General features: G+C 36.2%; 1 long non-coding RNA gene across 1 annotated transcript; it reads left to right on the top strand.

The window, feature by feature from the left end:
• The first annotated feature begins 18,034 nt into the window (after positions 1-18,034).
• LOC137030614 (uncharacterized) lies at positions 18,035-20,529 on the top strand. Its single transcript, XR_010896435.1, has 3 exons — positions 18,035-18,516; positions 19,218-19,286; positions 19,693-20,529. It is a non-coding gene; the product is annotated as an uncharacterized lncRNA (long non-coding RNA).
• The last annotated feature ends 1,615 nt before the right edge of the window (positions 20,530-22,144 follow it).

The raw sequence follows: 22,144 nt of genomic DNA, 5'->3' as shown, positions 1-22,144 counted from the left end.
TCACCCAAAAATGAAAATAATGTCATTTATTACTCACCCTCGTGTCGTTCCACACCCGTAAGACCTTTGTTCATCTTCAAAACACAAATTATGATATTTTTGATGAAATGTGATGGCTCAGTGAGGCCTGTAATAGTCAGCAATGACATTTCCTCTCTCAAGATCCAGAAGGTACTCAAAACATATTTAAAACAGTTCATGTGACTGCTGTGGTGCAACCTTATTATAAAGCGGCGAGAATATTTTTTTGTGTAAAATAACGAAAAAACGACTTTTCAACAAGATCTAGTGACATCGATTTCAAAGCGTTTTTTTTGGCGCACAAAAAATATTCTCGTCGCTTTATAACATTAAGGTTGAACCACTGTACTCCCATGAACTGATTTAAATATGTTTTGAGTGCCTTCTGGATCTTGAAAGGTTCGGTGGCATTGCTGGCAATACAGGCCTCACTGAGCCATCGGATTTCATCAAAAATATCTGCATTTGTGTTCTGAAGATGAACGAAGGTCTTATGGGTTTGGAACGACATGAGGGTGAGAAATTAATGACATTATTTTCATTTTTGGGAGAACTAACCCTTTAAAGGTCCTGTCTTCGTGATCCCATATTTCAAACTTTAGTTAGTGTGTAATGTTGTTGTTAGAGTATAAATAAAATCTGTAAAATTTTAAATCTCAAAGTTCAATGCCAAGCGAGATATTTTATTTAACAGAAGTCGCCTGCATCGGACAGCCAGTTTGGACTACATCCCTCTACTTCCTTCTTTAATGACGTCACTAAAACAGTTTTTTGACTAACCTCCGCCCACAGGAATACACAAAAAAGGGGGCGTGGTCTTGTTGCGCTCCCACAGAGAAGAGCAAGAGTTGCGTTTGTAGAGTGTGTTTGTCGCCATGTCGCCGAAACGGTGTTATTTTCATCCCGCAGTCCATTCACCTTTGTTTGGCCTTCCCAGGGACGCTGTACTTGGAGATCAATGGTTACAATTTATGTTTAACTCGGTTCCCGAAAATTATAATTGTGGTATCCTTACTGCAATAGTTAATGTTGGACTGCAGTGCACATACTGGCCACAAGAGGGGACTATGTTTATGTATATGGCTGTTTTCCGTATGAGGTACTCTTCTGAGTGAGTGCTAACGTTGTACATTTTCTGTCGCTGCTTGTGGAGATTAAAGAGTTCAGTCTCTCGGGAATTATTGTCTTTTGTGTTCATTCGGCACAACACCACGATAATCCACATGTAAAACTATGTGCAGCACACGTTATGGTAAGATGCGTGACCTTTCCGGGCAAGGAGCGCTAAGCTGCTGTCGAATCACAACACAGGAACTCGTAACGTATTTCTGAAGGAGGGACTTCATAGAACAAGGAAGTCATCAGCCCGTTTTTATGACAGTTGAAACAGCGGTATACAGAGAAGTAAATTATGTGAAAAATACTGTGTTTTTTTACACGCGAAACATGAACACATGTTATATTGCACACTATAAACACAATCAAAGCTTCAAAAAAACACGAAAAACGGGACCTTTAAGTGGATTTGCACAATAATAGTTTTATGAATGTTTTACATAAATTCATGATATTTCATGAATGGGGTCTATTGCATGTGATGCACCAGAAACTTTTAAATGACCTAAGTGCAAATTTGCTTTTACATGTTTTTACTTTTTGAATATGACAGTCCTATTGCGAGGGAGAATATTTAAGCAGCTGTAAATGTCACATATTGTCTGTGTAGTTTTTTTTTTTTTTGCTTTCAATTTTATTTCCCATGTTTAGTCCCGGTTTCTATGGGTGTATCTCAATCAGCTCCCTAATTTAATAGTCAGGGCACTTAATCGCAATCGCTGTCTCAATCGCAAAATAATACCAGTGCACTGAAATGTTTGCTCCCTAATAAGTCCCACAATGCACCGTGAAATTCAGGGAGCATCGATGCTCACTATTTTCTCTTAACGGAATTTCTGAAGCATTATTAAAACTATTTCAGCATAAACATACCTCGCTAGACAGGTACTGAACATAATTTAACTAACATTTTGTTGGGGAACACTTAGCGCACATACACAGATACACACGTTTCACAGCTTCTTCAAGGCTGAAGTTGATCTGAGCTCTGTTCTGAGCAGGAAACTTTCCCCAAAACATACTGATAACATGTTCTTATCTCTCAGTGAGAGGTACAGACAATATTCAAAACTATTTTCTAGTGTTTGAAAAGGAAAAGAACTGCTTTAACATACGTTGAAGAAGTCATTCAAATAATGTAACAGAAAGATAAATGTTGATTAATAACTCAAAATATATATATTTAAGCGGCAGTGGATTCCAGAATTTTATAATAATTTATGGCTGAAATGTTGCAGGTAGGCCTATATGTAACAATCAAAGTATCATAATGTTATTTAAATAACATAAATTAAAAAAACAGTGTACAGACAGTGACAGTGTTTTCATGTGTAATAGCACATTCATACATCTCAATTTCCACAGAGCTGTACATCTGTAACTGGCTTATGTGTAGATTCATAATTCTGTATTATTGTGTATTTTCTATATTTTTATTGTATTTAATTTTTTATTATTGTGTTATATTCCTTTTTATCACATTTATCCCCATGTATGTCTGTACTTTTCTGCAACAAATTTAATTTGGATTTAAGGAAATAGCATTAAAATGAACTGAAGTTCACCTAACTACTAAGGGCAGTGCATTTGATTGTCCATAGTGCTCAATAAGATATGTATCTCACATATCAATAGATATAATTTTTTATTTGATATTTTATTATTTAATAAAACACTCTGAATGTGTTGCAGTTATGTGACAGTTGGTCTTTGAGGGTTGGATTTTCTAACAATGTGTACAGGCAGGGGAATCCATACTGTGTCCTTGTCAAATGAATACCTAGCACAAATATAAACAGTAATTAAAGCTGCAAGCAGCGATGAAAGGGCCCTCGCACCCAGGCTAACCACCAACCGTTGCCCTCAGGAAAACAGTGAACAGTGGGCAACATGCATGTAAGCGAGTAAATACAGGAGAATTATGGCAAAATCATGTAAAAGTGCCACACTTCCTGCTTCCAGCAGGTGGCGATATAGCTAACTGAATATTGTCATATAGATGTCTTTAGGCCAGGACTTTTATCACTCATGTGAAGTTTGGGGCAGATCATACATAGTATGCTTACAACAGCTTCCTCTTTCATGGCGAAACATCAGACTTTGTCAGGCCGCCACGGACACGCCCTTCAGCGAAAACTCTAGATCTTCGCAATTTAACATCTCAAAGGTCTTTAGATTAGACTGACCAAATATGATGTTGATCTGATCAAAGTTCTAGGAGGAGTTCGTTAAAGTACAACATGTGGAAATGGCAAAAACTGCACAAAGTTTGCAAAGAAATTTCAAAATATCTCACTTCCTGTTGGTTTTCAGATTTCACTCCAAGAGACTTTTTTTAAGGTATAGGGCTGTTAGATGTGTGTGCCAAACTTCATACTTGTACGTGAAACGTCGTGTCAGGTGCACTTTGTTAAAATATTTTAGGTGGCGCTATCGAGCCATTTTACCACACTTAATTCTGAAACCCATATCAGACGTAAATTTTCACCACTTCTGACGCATCTGCAAAGTTTCACGAGTTTTCGAGTATGTTTCGGCCCTCAAAAAAGTGATTCACCTTACATGGCGAAACATCAGACTTTGTCGGTCACCACGGACACGCCCTTCAATGAAAACTCAAAGTAGGAATTCGTTAAAGTACAACATGTGGAAATGGCAAAAACTGCCAAAATTTTGTAGAGAAAATTCAAAATATCTCACTTCCTGTTGGGTTTACAAACTTTGCACCCAAGGGGCTTTTTTGTAGGTACTGGGCTGTTACATCTGTCTACCGAATTTCATAACTGTACGTGAAACGTAGCACGAAGGGCGCTTAATTGAATTTTTGTAGGTGGCGCTATCGAGCCATTTTGCCACACCTAATTCTGAAACCAATATCAGATGTAAATTTTCACCACTTCTGACGCGTGTGCAAAGTTTCATGGGTTTTTGAGAATGTTTAGGCCCTCAAAAATGTGATTTATTTTGGAGAAGAAGAAGAATTGGCTGAGCAATTCCAATAGGGTCCTCACACCATCGGTGCTCGGGCCCTAACAAGCTGCTTTTTTCTAAGCTTAAGAACACCCTTTATCTGTGTTATAATCACTGTAATGTGTTCCTCTGATGGCTTTTTGCTCTATTTTATGCTCATCCTGCTTTGCTTTGCTGTTCAATTCAGTCTGATTTACATGGTCTCATGCTCACTGTCTCTCTCTCTGTCCATCTTTCTCTCAGTGAATCAGATAGTTTCATTGAAATGCTGTGAGTGGCTCTTTGTGGCAGACTCTGTAATTGTGCCGTCATACAGCTGATGCTCTCTCTCTCTGTGTGTGTGTGTGTGTGTGTGTGTGCATTTCTGAAAAGTGATTTTCCTCAACAGGTTCCACGGAGGTGATCATGAAGCAATGGCCCAGCCTACCCACACTTCAACAAAACCCTCAACAAAATGAAACATTAGACAAACGGGTGATGTAGGCTAAAACATTACTGCCCCGTTTCAAAATGCAAGTTTTAACTGAAAGCAACTTGCACTGTCATATCGGTTTTGTCTCAAGATGCACACCAGTAATGTTTTTTTTTTTTTCTAAGGCACGTTCATAAAAGCTACTTAAAGGGTTAGTTCACCCAAAAATTACATTTCTGTCATTAATTACTAACCTTCATGTTGTTCCAAACCCGTAAGACCTTTGTTCATCTTTGAAACAGAAATTAAGATATTTTTTATTAAATCCAAGAGGTTTTTTATATCCCCCATAGACATTACCACATTCAAGTCCAGCCCAGTACCAGTTCACTTTCAAATGAAAATTAGCCCAAGCTTTACTCACCCTCAAGCCTTCCTAGGTGTACATGACTTGTTTCTTTCTGATGGACAAAATCAGAGATATATTAATAAATATCCTGACGCATCTGAGCTTTATAATGGCAGTGAGCGATACCAACAAGTAAAGTGCCTCCATCCACATCCATCCATACTAAAAACATATTTAAATCGGTACAGTGGTTCAATATTAATATTATAAAGCGATGAGAATATTTTGGAGCGCCAAAAATAACAAAATAACGACTTATTTAGTGATGGCCGATTTCAAAACACTGCTTCTTGAAGCATCGGAGCACAAGTGAATTAGTGTGTCGAATCATGATTCGGATCGCGTTTCAAACTGCCAACGGCTAAAATCACGTGACTTTGGCGCTCCGAACAGCAGATTCCACACTGATTCACTGTGCTCCGATGCTTACTGAAGCATTATTGTTTTGAAATCGACCATCACTAAATAAGTCGTTATTTTGTTATTTTTGGCGCTCCAAAAATATTCTCATCGCTTTATAATATTAATATTGAACCACTGTACTCACATGAACCAATTTAAATATGTTTTTAGTACCTATGGATCTTGAGAGAGGAATTGACATTGCTTCCTATGGCCTCAGCAATCGGATTTCGAGTAAAATATCTTAATTTGTGTTCCGAAGATGAACAAAGGTCTTAAGGGTGTGAAACGGCATGAGGGTAAGTAATAAATGACAGAATTTTCATTTTTGGGTGAACTAACCCTATAAGATATTTTAGATTTAGTCCGAGAGCTTTCTGTCCCTCCAATTAAAGTGTATGTAGGCCTACGGTATACTGTCCATGCACACTTACGCACCATTTAAAAAAAAAATATAGCAATACCAAAATACAAACAATGTAGAATAGCTTGAATACAGCGTGCGTCTCCCTCTGATTGTAAACGAAGCTCGGGCACACGAGATAACACGTCATCAGCATCACTGTCCGGAGCAGAAGGGGGCGGAAATGCACCAATAAGCTGGATGCCAGAAGAAGAAGCGTCACTGTGGATTGAAAGCGGATATACACAGACCCGGAAGAGAAGACAATGCTGAATAAAGTCATAGTTTTTGTTATTTTTGGACAAAAATGTATTTTCGATGCTTCAAAAACTTCTAACTAACCCACTGAAGTCACATGGACTACTTTGATGATGTTTTTATTACCTTTCTGGACATGGACAGTATAGACCCCTTAAAAGTTTGTAAACATTGCAACGTTTCCTGGTGGGCGGGGCTTAGCTGGAGGCAAAAAGAGGCGCTGGACTCAATGTTGACAAGCGTAAGCTAGCATGTTTTAGGAGGGATTTATTAAACATGGATGCAGAAGAAGGTTCAGAACTGTCAGAATATGTACAGTCACTGACTCTGCGGGACCGTGACAGTTATTTTTGTAAATTAACTTAAGTTTTGGATATTTCCTAGACAACATATGAATTACTTTCGGGTGGTTCGGGGAATTTTGTCAAGGCTTATTGTCTAATGTAACGTAACGCTGGGCTAACTATGATTATGGCTAGCATTGTGGATTATTTTAAGAGACCATTCAAAGGATGGCACACACATCTATCGCTGTATGTTTGTTTAACATTTAAGCTAGGTAGTGCGCTGAAAGTTGGCGACTTTGCACCAATAAAACAGAAACGTGCTGATTTGTACTAGATAAAACCAACACACCATTACATATGCATCGATTATTTTACCTGATATGAAGTGTGCACTGCAAACACGAGTATTATTTATGATCGTCTCCGTCCAGTCTGTACGCCGTATTGCATTCAACCACAATTATCTTTTTGATTTCTGTGAAGGAATGTCTGCCGGGATCTGGTAAAACTTTAGTTTTGAACCAAAAGTGCTGTTCCTTCTATTCTGGCAGCCAAAAACACAACAAGACGACATTTTAAAGTCAAAACCTCAAACTTTTAGCGCGCCCGCTATTAGTTCTTATTTATGTCTTGCCTCCAGCTAGAGCGGTGACGTCACAGTGACGTAGGAGATTAAGGGGTCTATACCTTACATACATTTTCAATGGAGGGACAGAAAGCTCTCGGACTAAATCTAAAATATCTTAAACTGTGTTCTGAAGATGAACAAAGGTCTTACGATTTTGGAACGACATGAGGGTGAGTCATTAATGACATAATTTTCAGTGATTTTAATTTTAAGTTCAGACATTTTTGGGTGAACTAACCCTTTAAGTGACTTTGGATGTATATGGCAGTTGCTTAAATAATTAGCATACCTGCATATATTTTCCTGAAACATTTTAATATGAAAACACATTGCTTTTAACTCTTGGCCAACTTAAAATATTTTTTATGACCAATTTGTACATAATGTATGATTAGGCAAATTTACATCTGCTATGCTGATTCCAGGACTTCAGAAGAGTGACCTTCAAATATTCAAGAACTTTAATGAACACATCAGTCAATGTGAAAATCCACAAAAATGTTTAGAGCTCTGGGATGGTGTGAACAAGACAAAATCAAAGGTTTGTTTGATTCTTCAGCCAGTTTGGGCATGTTCGATCTGTTGAGTGTTTTGAAGTTTGAACCCCAAATCATGATGGTTAGAATCAGATAGATCACTTGAATCCATTAGTAGCCTACATTCGTCTTGATTTATTCTGGCCTCAGGTCCAAACACAAGGGCCAAAAGATTTCACTTACCTGCGCACTGCTCAAAAGACTCTCTGTTACCGCAGACTTGTTTGTACTGTTGCCCAGACAAACTACAAATAAGTTTAAAGAGGTTCCAAGGAGCCGGAGACCTCCAGAAAAAAAACCTCCAGCCACGGCTGGGCCTTGTTTCACATTGCTTGAGATTGCTCTGAGGGCCAAACACTTGTCACAACCACTTGGTGCTTGGCATGCTTACAAATTTGGAGACTTTTATTCCCAATCTCATGTCCATTATAATCGCTGATTGACCTTGCATGACATTTCCTATGGATTTTCCCCTGGTTTGCAGAAGTTAATTAACTTGTGGAAAGCCCTCTGGTGGCACGGTCGACTCGCTGCAACTTCATTTAAGACTAATCTGTATGAAAGGGGAGTTATGTGCCAAGAATGGCTCAAGGTTGTGCTGGGATTTCACAAAACTGATGCCAATGCTATGCAACGCATTGCTAATGACTCCAAACAAAGAAAGCTGGGTTGTATTTTAGCAAATAAGACAAGTCTCAGATTAAAGGAAATAAAGTCTTGTATTAGGGAAGGAGCAATGTACACTACCACTAAAAAAAATGAGGGAAAATGTAATCATGCTTATCTAAGTCTAAAGGGACATCTTTAAACAGAGATCTGTGAGATTACATGACTGAATTTAATTTATGACATCATTTTGAGTCATTGGGACATTTGCCAGAAATGCTATTATAATTAAGTACATGACAGAAACACACTGCTTTGGAAGCATAATAATAATATATATGAATAATATATGATACTTTAGTGATTTTTATTAAGAAGATCAAACAGTAGGTGGCAGCATTCTCACATAGTTACAATGTGATTTCCTAAAAAAAACATCAAATTCTGATATCAGAAAGATTTTCATAGCAATAAATATAAAGACAAATGTGTAATCAGACTCATTCCAATTATTTCACAATAAATCCAGAATTACATTTATTTTGTTTTAGTTTAATATTAACTAATTTGACCTATTAATATAATGTAAGTCATCTGAGAAAATATCTTATATGTTATATATATATAAATATATGTATACTTTTATTTTATTATTATTATTACTATTATTTATGTTTTAATAATTTGATATATACGTATTTCTTTCACTTCCTTAAAAGTGAAGATATTTCATCTGAGAAAATACTTTATATAAGATATTAAACAAATGTTCTATATATGTATAATATAATTTTACGTGTGTATTTTCAGAATAGTGAAAGAAAAGTGTGTTTCATATATATATATATATATATATATATATATATATATATATATATATATATATACATACATACATACACACACACACACACACAAACAAACTTTTCTTTCACTTCCCTAAAAGTGCATTAATATTTTGCCTTTAATAGCACCATTTACATTTATTCATTTAGACTTTTATCCAAAGCGAATACAAATGAGGAACACAACAAGCGATTCATCTTAAAGAGGCAATAAACATGGGAAGTGTTAGTAATACAAGGTTTCAAGCATCGTTTCCATATTTACTAACCTGAGAATTGGGAGAGAATTACTGATATTAGCTTTGAGTTGAGCGGTTTTTCAATAACCTTTTGAATGTACACAAGTCGTCTCACACAATTTTTCAGCATATTTTCCCATCAAGATGTTCAACAGATGTGAGATGTTGTAAGATATGTCATAACACAGGTCTTCATGTAGTCAAACCGCAGAGAAATCCAGTTCACTAAATTGGATCTAGTTTTTAATCTTATAATGCCAAAATAAAATGTAGCCATGCAAAGCTGTGATGGCCACATACAGAAGAAGCTTTATGCAGAAAAATGTCCAACTGTGCAAAGAGCAATATGATAAACAGGTTAGTGACAGACTGACATATCCACCTGTTAACCTCTAACACTAACACACCTGCCAGCACTGAAGAAATCATGAGAAATTCAGCTGGCCGAGCTCTCCGGAGCGAAGCGCAAGCCAAATCTACCTGCCAAAATCTGCTCTGTGGGCAGCAAAAAAACATTATGCAACCAACACATTTGAGATTTTTAGAAGAAAATGATACACGATAAAGATGTGCTTGCATTTAAGTTGCACCATGAACCAGAAGCACAAAGTCAGACAAATGGAGAATCCCAAACTCTATCGAAGCTATTCTGGGTATATTTTATAAATAAATGCCTTTAGCTTAAAAAATGAGCCATCCTGTTTTAAAACCTAGTGAACATATTAGCATTTTAAAGGGATAGTTCACCCAAAAATGAAAATTACCCCATGATTTACTCACCCTCAAGCCATCCTAGGTGTATATTCTTTCAGACAAATAAAGTCAGAGATGTATTTAAAAATATCCTTAGTCCTCCAAGGTTTATAATGGTTGTGAATGGTAGCCCAAATTCTGAAGACAAAAAAAGTGCATCCATCCTCCCAAAAAAATTAATCCATACGTTTACAGGAAGTTAATAAAGGCCTTCTGAAGCGAACGATGTGTTTTTGTACGACAAGTATCCTTATTTAACTTGATCCTTATTTAGCTTGATAAAGTAAAATAACGAGCCATACATATTGGACGTACGTCCAAAAAGCGTTAACTTCCATGACGTAGTACACAATGCCATGGCGTTCTACACGTTATTTTGTACTACATTGCGGAAGTTAAAGGGATAGTTCACCCAAAAATGAAAATTTGATGTTTATCTGCTTACCCCCAGCACATTCAAGATGTAGGTGTCTTTGTTTCTTCAGTAGAACAAAAATGATGAATTTTAACTCCAACCATTGTGGTCTGTCAGTCATGGGAGTGAATGGGAACTTGGATCAATAAGAGTCGAAAAACCTTGCATAGACAAATCCGAATGAAACCCTGCGGCTCGTGACGACACATTGATGTCCTAAGACACGAAACGATCGGTTTGTGCGAGAAACCGAACAGTATTTCTATCATTTTTTTTACCTCTAATACACCACTATGTCCAACTGCATTCAGCACTTGTTTAGTGAGGTCTGATAACGGAAGTAATGTCTAGCTCTTATTGAAGTATAGAGGGTATGCACGTGACGTCATCGTCAACCGTTATGGCTGCGGTCGCGTCCGCTGAGTGGCACAAAGACTGAGCGGCAGCATTGGTTTTCAGCGTGAATGCCGCGAAAAACACAAAAAACTTCCAAAACGGGAAAGAGCTTTGTGATTGACTGCACAAATAGATTTGACACAAAACCTGAGGTATATATTTAAAGAAAGCTACAGAAAAAAAAGCAAATGGATCACTGCAATTCACAGAAACAGCTGGACTCCAGCAGAGAAACATGGATTTGCAGTTATCATTTTGTGTCAAATTGTTGGATTTTGAGGTAAAATCATACCGTATATATTGTATTGTTATATATTGTGTTGACAACCGATCAGTTAAATATTTACTATCTTATATTCTGCATAATTTGGTGTTTTTAAATAAACACTGACAAAAACTATACAAGTTTTAGGGCTGGACAATATGATGATAGGCTATATATAACATTGATAAGTGATTACTCGGATTTAAACCTTATTTAAACTTATATTCTGCATAATTGGGTGTTTTTAAATAAACAACACTGACAAAAACTTTACTATAAAACTATATATGTTTTAGGGCTGGACAATATGACGATATAACATTGATATAAGTGATTACTCCGATTTAAACCTACTTATATTGAAGTTATATAAAATATTCACAGGCAGATTTGCTTTATGTATTTCCCCGCCGTCGAAATCAGGCACATACATGTAAGCAAACACGACTCCTGGCTGCATTTCAGTATCCATGGATTAGGTTTATTTGACAAGTTGTAAGAAACACTTTCGAGCCCAACCTTTAGTGTAATTCGTTAGTTTTACTCGCGTTTTCGCAGTTTCCTCTATTAAATCCAGTCACGCAGCAGGTTCTTTTGCCACTGTTCGGCGGGAAAGTGACGTTGATGCATACCCTCTATATGCGCAAGACATCACTGCCGTTGTCAGAGCGCGATCAGACCTCACTAAGCGAGTGCTGAACGCAGTTGGACATAGTGGTGTTTTAGAGGTAAAAATGATAGAAATACTGTTCGGTTTCTCGCACAAACCGATCGTTTCGTGTCTTAGGACATCAATGTGTCGTCACGAGCCACAGGGTTTAATTTGGATTTGTCTGTGCAAGGTTTTTCTTATTGATCCAAGTTCCCATCCACTCGCATTATTTGACTGACAGACGGCAGCGGTTGGAGTTAAAAATCATCATGTGTGTTCTACTGAAGAAACAAAGTCACCTACATCTTGGATATGCTGGGGGTAAGCAGATAAACATCAAATTTTCATTTTTGGGTGAACTATCCCTTTAAAGCTTTTTGGACGTACGTCTAATGCGTATGGCTGTTGCGTCAGAAGCTCGTTATTTTACTTTATAAAGTTTTAAATAAGGATATTTGTCTTACAAAAACACATCGATTCACTTCAGAAGGCCTTTATTAACCCCCTGGAGTCGTATGGATTCATTTTTTTTATGGATGGATGCATTTTTTTGTCTTCAGAATTTGGGCAGCCATTCACAACTGTTATAAACCTTGGATGACTAAGGATATTTTTAAATATATAGACTGATTGAGTTCGTCTGAAAGAATATAGTCATATACACCTAGGATAGCTTGAGGGTGAGTAAATCATGGGATAATTTTCATTTTTGGGTGAACTATTCCTTTAAGGTATCTGATCCAGATGCAAAGTCTTTTCCAAAAGGTTAACAATATGCTGCCTTCTATATAAACTCCAAATAAGCTCTACCTTTATTGGAAAGTGTTTAAACAATGCTTGTTCAATGAACTATAAACAATTTTTGCACATGCACCTGTGGAACAGTCCTTAAAACACTAACAGTTTACAGACAGTAGGTCACAGTTACAGTAACTTAGGACACTAAATTGATCTAATCGATAAACACCAAGAGAAGTCCCTGATCACCTGTGTGAACCTGCCATAGACCTGCTGCAGGAGGCATGAGGACTGCAGATGTGAACAGAGAAATAAACTGCAATGTCTGTAATGTAAGACACCTAAGACAGTGCTACAGGGAGCCAGGAAGGACAGCTGATTTTCCTTGCAGTGCCAAACCACGTGTAACCAGACGTCTTTGAGAACTTAGTGGAAGAGTGGAGCAACATCTCACGGCAAGAACTGGTAAATATGCTGCAGTCCATTACGATGAGATGCTCTGTAGTGCTGCAGCGGGTTTTTTTTTTTTTTTTTTGATGAGTAGACTACTATATGACGCCTCATTTGGCCAAATTCAAAGGCAGAATTGAATGTATTTGCAAAGAAGACAATCCTATAATGCCTTACAACAAGCTCAGTAGACAACTATTCAAGATGGTGGAATAAGTGAGAAAATTATAATGAGTATAAACATGATTGTTGTCTCGCGGGTTCTCACTGTTCTAGTCTGAACCTCGCAGTTTTGCAACTTTGTAGGCTTTTGCAGCAGTTCTCATAGCTATAGGCTACAGCTTCCTTAGGATGAATAGCGTATGCTTTCCTCATTTTTTAAGGATAAAAGTGTCTGCTGAATGAATAGGCGTAACTGTAAATGAAATGTCATATATGTCCCATTTCAGTTCACAAAGGACATCTGGGTAAAGGTGACAGCACTGTGCTTTCCTTTCAAGATAAATTTTAACTTTAAGAATGAACACGACAGTACGCTTCAAAAGACATAATGCTCAATTATTCCCCTTCATTGCTTAGGATGAGCAAGTAAAAACATGCTCAGTGCCACCGCTAAAAGCCTTGGCGATTTTTCACTCTCTGCCAAAGGATCAGCTTGAACAATCAAATGAGCTTGTGACTCTGTCACATCCAGGGCGATTTGAGGGGAATATTGTTTTTGTAAATAAAAATGTGTTTAAAAATGAGACTATTTGGAAAAATTTAGACCTCCTGGATTTCTTTTTACAATTCGACCACTCACGCAGGACTGTCTCAGATTGTGCACCGCACGCAACATGACGCCGTTTTTTCAAAAGAAACTTGCGCTTCTATTTTCAGGGAGGCCAAAGAAGAACAAAGCTGATCAGGCGTACATAATACCCATGAAATAAATCCAGACTGTGAAATGTTTTCCTTTTAAAGCACAGCTTTCAGCACAGATAATGCTCAACAATATTTCAAGCAAGATTGCACGCCGCTGTTATCCTATAAACGTCTTCTGAGGTTATGAGGTTTAAAGAGAGCTATGAATATATATAGCCGAGCACTGTATAGAGCTTATATTCCTTTAATATACTCTCTGGCTACTTAGCAGAATCTCATTTCAGGTCGTCTATTGTTTTTATTAGTGATGTGTGCTGAGGCGAGCATCAACTATAAGCATAGCCTTACTCATTCAGAATCATTTGTGTCACTTCAAATATTTCAGCTTGTTGAGAAGAAGTGTGCTATTACTTTTCAATCAGACCCATTATTTTTGCCTGGTGAATGATAAAATGGGCAAAAAAAACAGAAAAAAAAAACAGAATTCCCTTAGACTTACACACTGAAGGAGGAACCAGAGTCATATAGACCAGAATACCTAATGGTTGGCTTTTTTGGTTATAATTTAGTCTCATGTTAGCACCACATGCCACTAAAACTTATGACATGCCAATGGATTGCCACTGACATTGTCGCAGAACATGTCGCCGTATATATTGTTGCACATCCAGTAGTGACTGATGAGTTGAGCAGCTATAGTGACATAATTGAGACACAAAATCCTAAATAAATAGCCTAATTAAAAAAAAAAAAAAAAAATATATATATATATATATATATATATATATATATATATATATATATATATATATATATATATATATATATATATATATATATATATATATATATATATAAAGTTTTTACAAATCAGTAATAATTTTCATACATGTAGGGTACGTTTACATGACTAAAAATTTAAAAGTTTTTTTACTTTGGATTTTTCGTGTACAGACGACACCATTATCACAACCATCCCATTTTCACATGGATCTGCGAAAACGACTAAAAAAAGCTGTAATATGCTGCCAGACCAGTAGTTGGCGATATCTCTTTGTAAAGACACACTACGCACTTATAGACTGGACACATAATATGCATGCGCATGATGTCACTGTTTTCACAAAATCGCATTTTTGTAGTTTACACGGAGGCTTTAACGGTATTGTTTTGAAAAACTTGCACTTTGAATTCCGTTTTTAAAAGTTAGCATTTTCAGGCCCCCAAAATGCAGTTGTCGTGTAAATGAATGACCAAAATAAGTTCTCCGTTTTTAGTTGAAAATGGTGTTGTGTAAACGGCGCCTTAGTCAGTTCGTGGCACATCTGTATTTGAGTTGCACATGCCACTGAATGTTATGTAATACCAGTGTGTGGTTGTAATACTACTGTGTGGTTGATCACGCAAGGGCCGTAACCACCATAGACATTGAGGGGGACAAGTGCCCCCGAATAATTACAAATGGCCAGATTTTTAGTCTGGTCTGCCTTGGTGGTCTAACAGCGCTCGTCAATGCCAAAATGATTAAGATGTCCAGTCAAATCAAAGTAGGCAGGGTTTACTGTTCACAGAGGCAGAGTGTGAATTCCAGCATGAAGCATCAGTTTACCATTGAAATAGAGTGAAGTAAGAACTAAATAGCGAAAAATTTAATACATGTCAACTGATTTACAATAGAAATGTTAAATGACCGATAATAACTATCCAGTGATGCAAAGTACATTACTTTTTTCTCAAATATTGACGTTTTAAAGGGGGTGGTTGATTATGATTTCACTTTTTTAACTTTAGTTAGTGTGTAATGTTGCTGTTTAAGCATAAACATCATCTGCAAAGTTACGACGCTCAAAGTTCAAAGCAAAGGGAGATATTTTCTTTTATAGAATTCTCTGTTTAAGGACTACAACAAACGACTGGTAGGGACTACAACAAGCTTCTTCCCGGGTTAACCTAAACCCTAAAATTTACATAAACCCTGCCCTCGAGAATAAGCAACAAAGGGGTGAGGCCATGTTATTGTAGGGTGACCATATGTGCCATTTTCCTAGGACGCGTCCTGTTCAGGATTACTAAGTTGCATAAAATGTCCCAGTTTTGGTTTTGTTTTCATATTTGCGGAAGGTAACGACTGAAAAATAATTTGACCAATAGCGTGCATTATACATAACCAATCGTGGCTTGCGAGAAGGCTGGATCTACAGAGAACGGTCAAAGCATTGCAAATACGACAACATTTTAATGGATTGCATGAAGACTGTCAATAAGAACAGTGGCTTGCACAGACCTCCATGTAGAAATTGCATTCCTAAATCGTGTTCCGGGGGCACATCGATATGACCACTTTCACAATTAAAGAGGCAAGGGCTCAAGCCATTTTAGTCATCCTCGACAGGACGCGTCCTGGGAAAATGGCACATATGGTCAGCCTATGTTATTGCAATACAGTAAGTGACACAAATGCAATAGTATTTCATAAAAGCAAGATGACAACATGACAAGTTATAACCATAATTAAACTAAACTAGTTCTATCTTCTTGCAGCATATATTCTCTGACTCTGTAGGATCTTACAACAGTTCCCACAGGAGCGGTTTATAGATTATAGTGTACTGTTAAATGTGGTTAAAGTTACAATAGTTTCTTAATGTATTCACAGAGACAAGAGCCGTCGCTATTTTCATTATTAAACACTTACAGTCTGTATAATTCATAAACACAACTCCATTCTTTATAAATCTCTCCAACAGTGTGTAATGTTAGCTTTAGCCACAGAGCACCATCAAACTCATTCAGAATCAAATGTAAACATCCAAATAAATACCATGCTTACGCGATTAGACATGCTGCATGATGAACACTTTGTAAAGATCCATTTTGAGGGTTATATTAGCTGTGTGAACTTTGTTTATGCTGTTAAAGGCAAGCGCGAGCTCCGTGGGCGGGGAGCGTGAGCATTTAAAGGGGCCGCAGCCTGAATCGGTGCATATTTAATGATGCCCCAAAATAGGCAGTTAAAAAAATTAACAAAAAAAAATGTATGGGGTATTTTGAGCTGAAACTTCACAGACACATTCAGGGGACACCTTAGACTTATATTACATCTTTTAAAATGACGTTCTGCAGCACCTTTAGAGGGACACAGACAAAAACTGAGCATTTTTGCTCACCCTCAAAAAGTGACTGTGTGGTATTTTGAGCTAAAACTTCACATACACACTCTGGGAACAACAAAGACTTATATTACATCTTGTAACGGTGGCATTATATGACCCCTTTAAATTGAGTGTTTATGTGATTCCTAACAGAGTGTGATGAGACCAAAAACATTTTATGTTTTAGACATATAAGGCATTCAAATAAAAGTGCATGTGTGCATATTTTAATGCAAATATTGCAATATTATTTGCAAATAGTTTAAAATGATTATTTCTCAACTAGAATTAGACCTAAAATGTCCTTCACTGTTCTATTACTTTATGCTTTATAAAAAATAAAAAAAAATGGTGAAGAGCTGTTGTCAAGGTCCTGCAAACTTCTGAATGGTTGGAGCCAGTTTTCATAATTCATTTCAGAATGGTAGGTGCACTTTATAATGGTTTGTGGGATTCTGTCATGCTAGTTTAAACTTATATGAACCTGTTTGGTTAGTTTCCATTTGTGGTGGCACATACCCCTGCTGGCTGGTACCAAAGTCTCTTTCAAGGAAAGTCTGTTTCATATTTGCAACACCTCCAGGCAGCTATTTCGGGCATCCAAGAACAAGTCCTATCTATTTGAATGACATCTCAATAACTGCTTGCTGAACTCACAATTATAAAACATATTTCAAATCAGCAACCAAATCACATGATGCAATCCATCGGCACATGTCACAAGTCTTAGTGGCACATTTGTGTAGGGGGTAATGCGTTACAAGTAACACAAGTTACGTAATCAGATTACTTTTTCAAGTAACTAGTAAAGTAATGCTTTACTTTTAAATTTACAACAAAACATCTGAGTTATGTTTTCAAATAAGTAATGCAAGCTACATAACACATTACTGTACTTTCCATAAAAAGTAATGCAATAAGTTACTTTTTTAGGGAGTAACACAATATTGTAATGAATTACTTTTAACACTCTGAGGTCTAAAAACGCGCCGGCGCGTTTTGCAGTTTTTTTTTCACATTGCAGCAAAACAGACTTAAAATACTCCGTCATTTTTTGTCATAGAGACATAAGTAATATATCAATTGAAACTATAGAATGTCTTCTTTTTTTTGTGTACACTCACAATCAAAATAAAACTTTGTGCTTTTTAAAAATAAATAAAATATACAGGGTGTGCTGTCCTGCCGTCTCCATCTCTGCAAACATCGTTCTAAAACGTCACTAAAAGTAACTAAAATAGATGGCTTATACATGCTACATGGACATGAGAGATATGTCTTTGGAAAGCTTTAAGTGTCTACTTTTAAACAAAACAAATAAATTCTAAAACAAATATTCTCCCTTTATGTAATCAGTATAAAAGTAAAGAGAGGTACTGTTTCTCCTGTCTGACCTAATTATCTTTAATGTGTGCCCGCCCACGCGCAGAGCGCTCTATTCATAAGATAATGTGCTGAGGCGATTTATGCAAACTGTAAACGCCCCTAACAGCGTCTTAAAAAGCATCAAGTTTCATCAGATTCATTCGCTGTCCTTCGCGTTTGGAAGATGGCACACTACACAGGTGAGCAGGCTCTTCAGATGGTCCTGGACAGTGAGGAAGTTCACTCTTTCCTCGGAAGAAGAACACGACTCTGACGATGAACGTCTGCATTTTGAAGAGCGACTTGATCCAGCTGAAGATACAGTTTCTGATGAGTAAGTGATTTAGTTTTACTTAAATTATTTGACGTGTTTTTTTTTCTATATAAGCGTACATATATTTGCCTTATATTTACATCTATCTATATAACTATATATATAACTTTATCTCATAAAAACGCTTATAAATAGAATGCTTTTCTGTTGATATAGGGCCTACTTAAATTATTTATATAAGCGTACATCTATATTTGCCTTATATTTACTTCTATCTATCTATCTATCTATCTATCTCTATATATATATATATATATATATATATATATATATATATATATAAATATATATATATATATATATAACTTTATCTCATAAAAATGCTTATAAATAGAATGCTTTTCTGTTGATATGTTTTTTTTTTATATACAAGCGTACATCTATATTTGCCTTATATTTACATCTATCTATAAATATATATATAGCGTATCTAAGTACCGTATATGATAGGCGTGAATGTGCTAAAATATGCTTGGTTGTGAAATGCGCGAACATGTTGCTATTTGCTAAATGTGCTAACTGATATAGCAGACTGTAAACGTTTACACATTCGCACACTTTGTCCGGTAATGGCCAATTGACAGACATATACAGCATGCTTGTATACCTGTTACTTTCCTGTCAGTTATGCATAGCTAATGGTATGAGAGTATTATCTTATATGCTAATAATAACAGGGTTTTTTTTACATTTTTTTTTAGGAATGTGGATCCATCACTCTCACATTCACCTGCAATTCCCACTAGGAGGGCACGCAGCAACACAGTTGAGTAAGTACACTTTTACCCACTATATGGTAGGCCTATATTGAAATCTGTAAGATTTTTCATGTTTTTAAAATAAGTTTCGTCTGCTCACCAAGGCTGCATTTATTCAATTAAAAATACAGTAAAAACAGTAATATTGTGAAATATTATTACAATTTAAAATAACTGTTTTCTATTTGAATATATTTCACAAAGTCGTTTATTCTTGTGATGTCCAGCATCATTACTCCAGTCTTCAGTGTCGCATGATCCTTCAGAAATCATTCTAATATGATGATTTGCAGCTCAAGAAACATTTATTGTTTACAATTGTTCAGAAATGTTTCATAAGTAGCAAATCATCATATTTGATGATAATATTTGATGATAATATTAATAAGATTCATATTTGATGATAATATATTTGCAGAGCTCTGTGGTGTGTCGTCACAGAAAGCAGCTCCAAAACGGACCAAAAGTGACCATGTACCGGTTCCAGGAGCAGAGCTGACATCAGATGCAAGGAATAATGCCACCGCTGGTCATCGGAACTGCATGCTTTGCAAAGTACAGCTTGGTAAAAGGCAAGACACACCTTGGAAATGCCAGGCATGTGACATTTACTTGTGTCTTCAGTTGAACTGTTTTCAAAAATGGCGCACAGATGTGTGACTGTTCAGATTCTCTGTTCACCACCTCTCACTGACCATTGGGCTGCAAAGATTATCTATATGTGATCAAGCAGGTTATGTATAGGGTGTAAAAGTGGGCTTTTTTTTATAAACCTTACCTTTATTTGCCTGTATACACAAAAAATGTGCCTTTGACCCTAGTTTATATGTGGATTATATTGTTAACTTTATTTTAAATAAAAAAGAAAAAAAACAATGATATGTCTTGTCTTTGCATTTTCTTAGTTGACTCAGTCACATTCCTGACTGAATGGCTCATTATGCGGCTCATTAGGGGCAGGGTCTTAATCTCCCCAGGTGTAAATCACTTCATTATTCATGAAGAGTCACACCTCTTCGCATATGGCCTACCTAAACAAAAAGTGTCTTAGAAATTTAAAATCAATACAATGTTTTATGTGTCAGAGTAGGGAGGATCATTTCCACATCATTTTGAAGCAAAAACTCTACACTAAAATATACAATTCTCAAAAGTCTTGTGAAAAAACATTTAGTATGCATTTTTAGGTATTGTTTCAGTTACTTTTTTTTTTTTGTTTTTTCAATAACCACGCATAAACATTATTCCTTTAAAAACACAAACATGTACATACATGTTCCTCACATATTATGGTAGCCTAGTTTGTGCTGAATACAGTGTAATGACACTTTTGTCATTAATATGTTTATAACCAACTGATAAAAGCACAAATGTCAGGGCATGTCAAAACTTCTCCAGGGCCCAAAATCAGCCTCAGACTCCAGAGGGTTTTAAAAGTTACTTTCCCCAACATTGCATACCACTATCCACTGGCACATCCCAATGAAAACCGGACGTGCCTCTATGATGTGTACGTTCTGTGCGTAAGATGCCATACTACTGAATGTTAACGCCACCTCTCCGTATTTGGTAAAATGTAAAAAATTCAGCTGTGTTGACAGTGAATCTGGGGAATGGTGTCTAAATTTAGACTAGATGGTGTTGGTTCTCGTAAACAGAGATATTCTGATCATTTACAAGTGGAAAATGGAGAGCGTCTGGCCTTTTTTTCGAACTCTGCAGGGAAGGCACAGATGGTAGAGCTAGAAGTAGAAAAAGAGAATTATATCACCGTTTTTGAAACAGAACTTGGCTGTGAATTCACTGTGTATCAGTGCTGTTGAATTACTAAACCAAAGAAAACAAAGAAGGAGGAGAAGCCTTTTGCATAGACATAAAAACAGCAGCCATCATGCAAATTATTTACAGTGGGATCGAAAAAGTATGAGAACACCAGTGAAAATGCTTCCGTTTTTTTTTTTTTTTAAGTATAGTATTTACAGTCTTGGTTCATCTTCTTTTGCTTTAAATTACAGCAGCACTCAAGATGACAGCTGACAAACAAAACTTTTATTCTCAGCCCTACATGAAAGAAATCCCAGATTTTTAATGTGGTCTTTTGGACTCCTACTGTAATTCTAAATCAATTTGGTTGCAGTGTGCTCCATTTAGATTAGTTCCACATATTGACATCAGAATAGTGTTGATTGAGCTCTTCAGACACCTCCTCGGATTCAGAGCATACCTCCTTATCTTTCCAAACACTCTCAGCATGACTGCGGTTACTGAATGCAATTATCATTTCATTTCCTTTATGGCTGTCACATGCAGAGATCTATAGGGATTCTAATGATACGTGAACCTGTGATTCATTAATCTTGGTTTTTTGAGCTGGTACTGTATGAAGTGAGATGCAAATGCAGAGCTGAATTCATTTTTTTCCAGTGGAACATTATATGAGAATTATTATGTATGTAAAGATCCTTGTAAAGCTTTGATACTTTATTATCTAATGCATATATATATATATATATATATATATATATATATATATATATATATATATATATATATATATATATATATATATAAGTGCTGGGTATTTCTTACAAATTGTAGTCAGTTACTGATTCCAAATTAAATGACAAAAATTGTAGTTAGTATTGCAATATTTTAGATTACTAATTTTAGGTAATGTATTCAGACTACTCATTTATCACATTAATTTGAATAGGATAATCTTGTACCATATTTTTATAAAAATACAAAGAGAAAGAAAATATATTCCATTCTCAACAACATGAAGTGCATTAAATATTACATGTTTCCAGACTGGGGTTCGTGATGGAACGGTTTGAGTTTAATAAAAATCTTTTAAGTAATTAAATAAT

Source organism: Chanodichthys erythropterus, chromosome 11, assembly GCF_024489055.1.
Source record: "Chanodichthys erythropterus isolate Z2021 chromosome 11, ASM2448905v1, whole genome shotgun sequence".
NCBI classification, from domain to species: domain Eukaryota; kingdom Metazoa; phylum Chordata; class Actinopteri; order Cypriniformes; family Xenocyprididae; genus Chanodichthys; species Chanodichthys erythropterus.
This window is presented reverse-complemented; position numbering and strand designations above follow the sequence as displayed.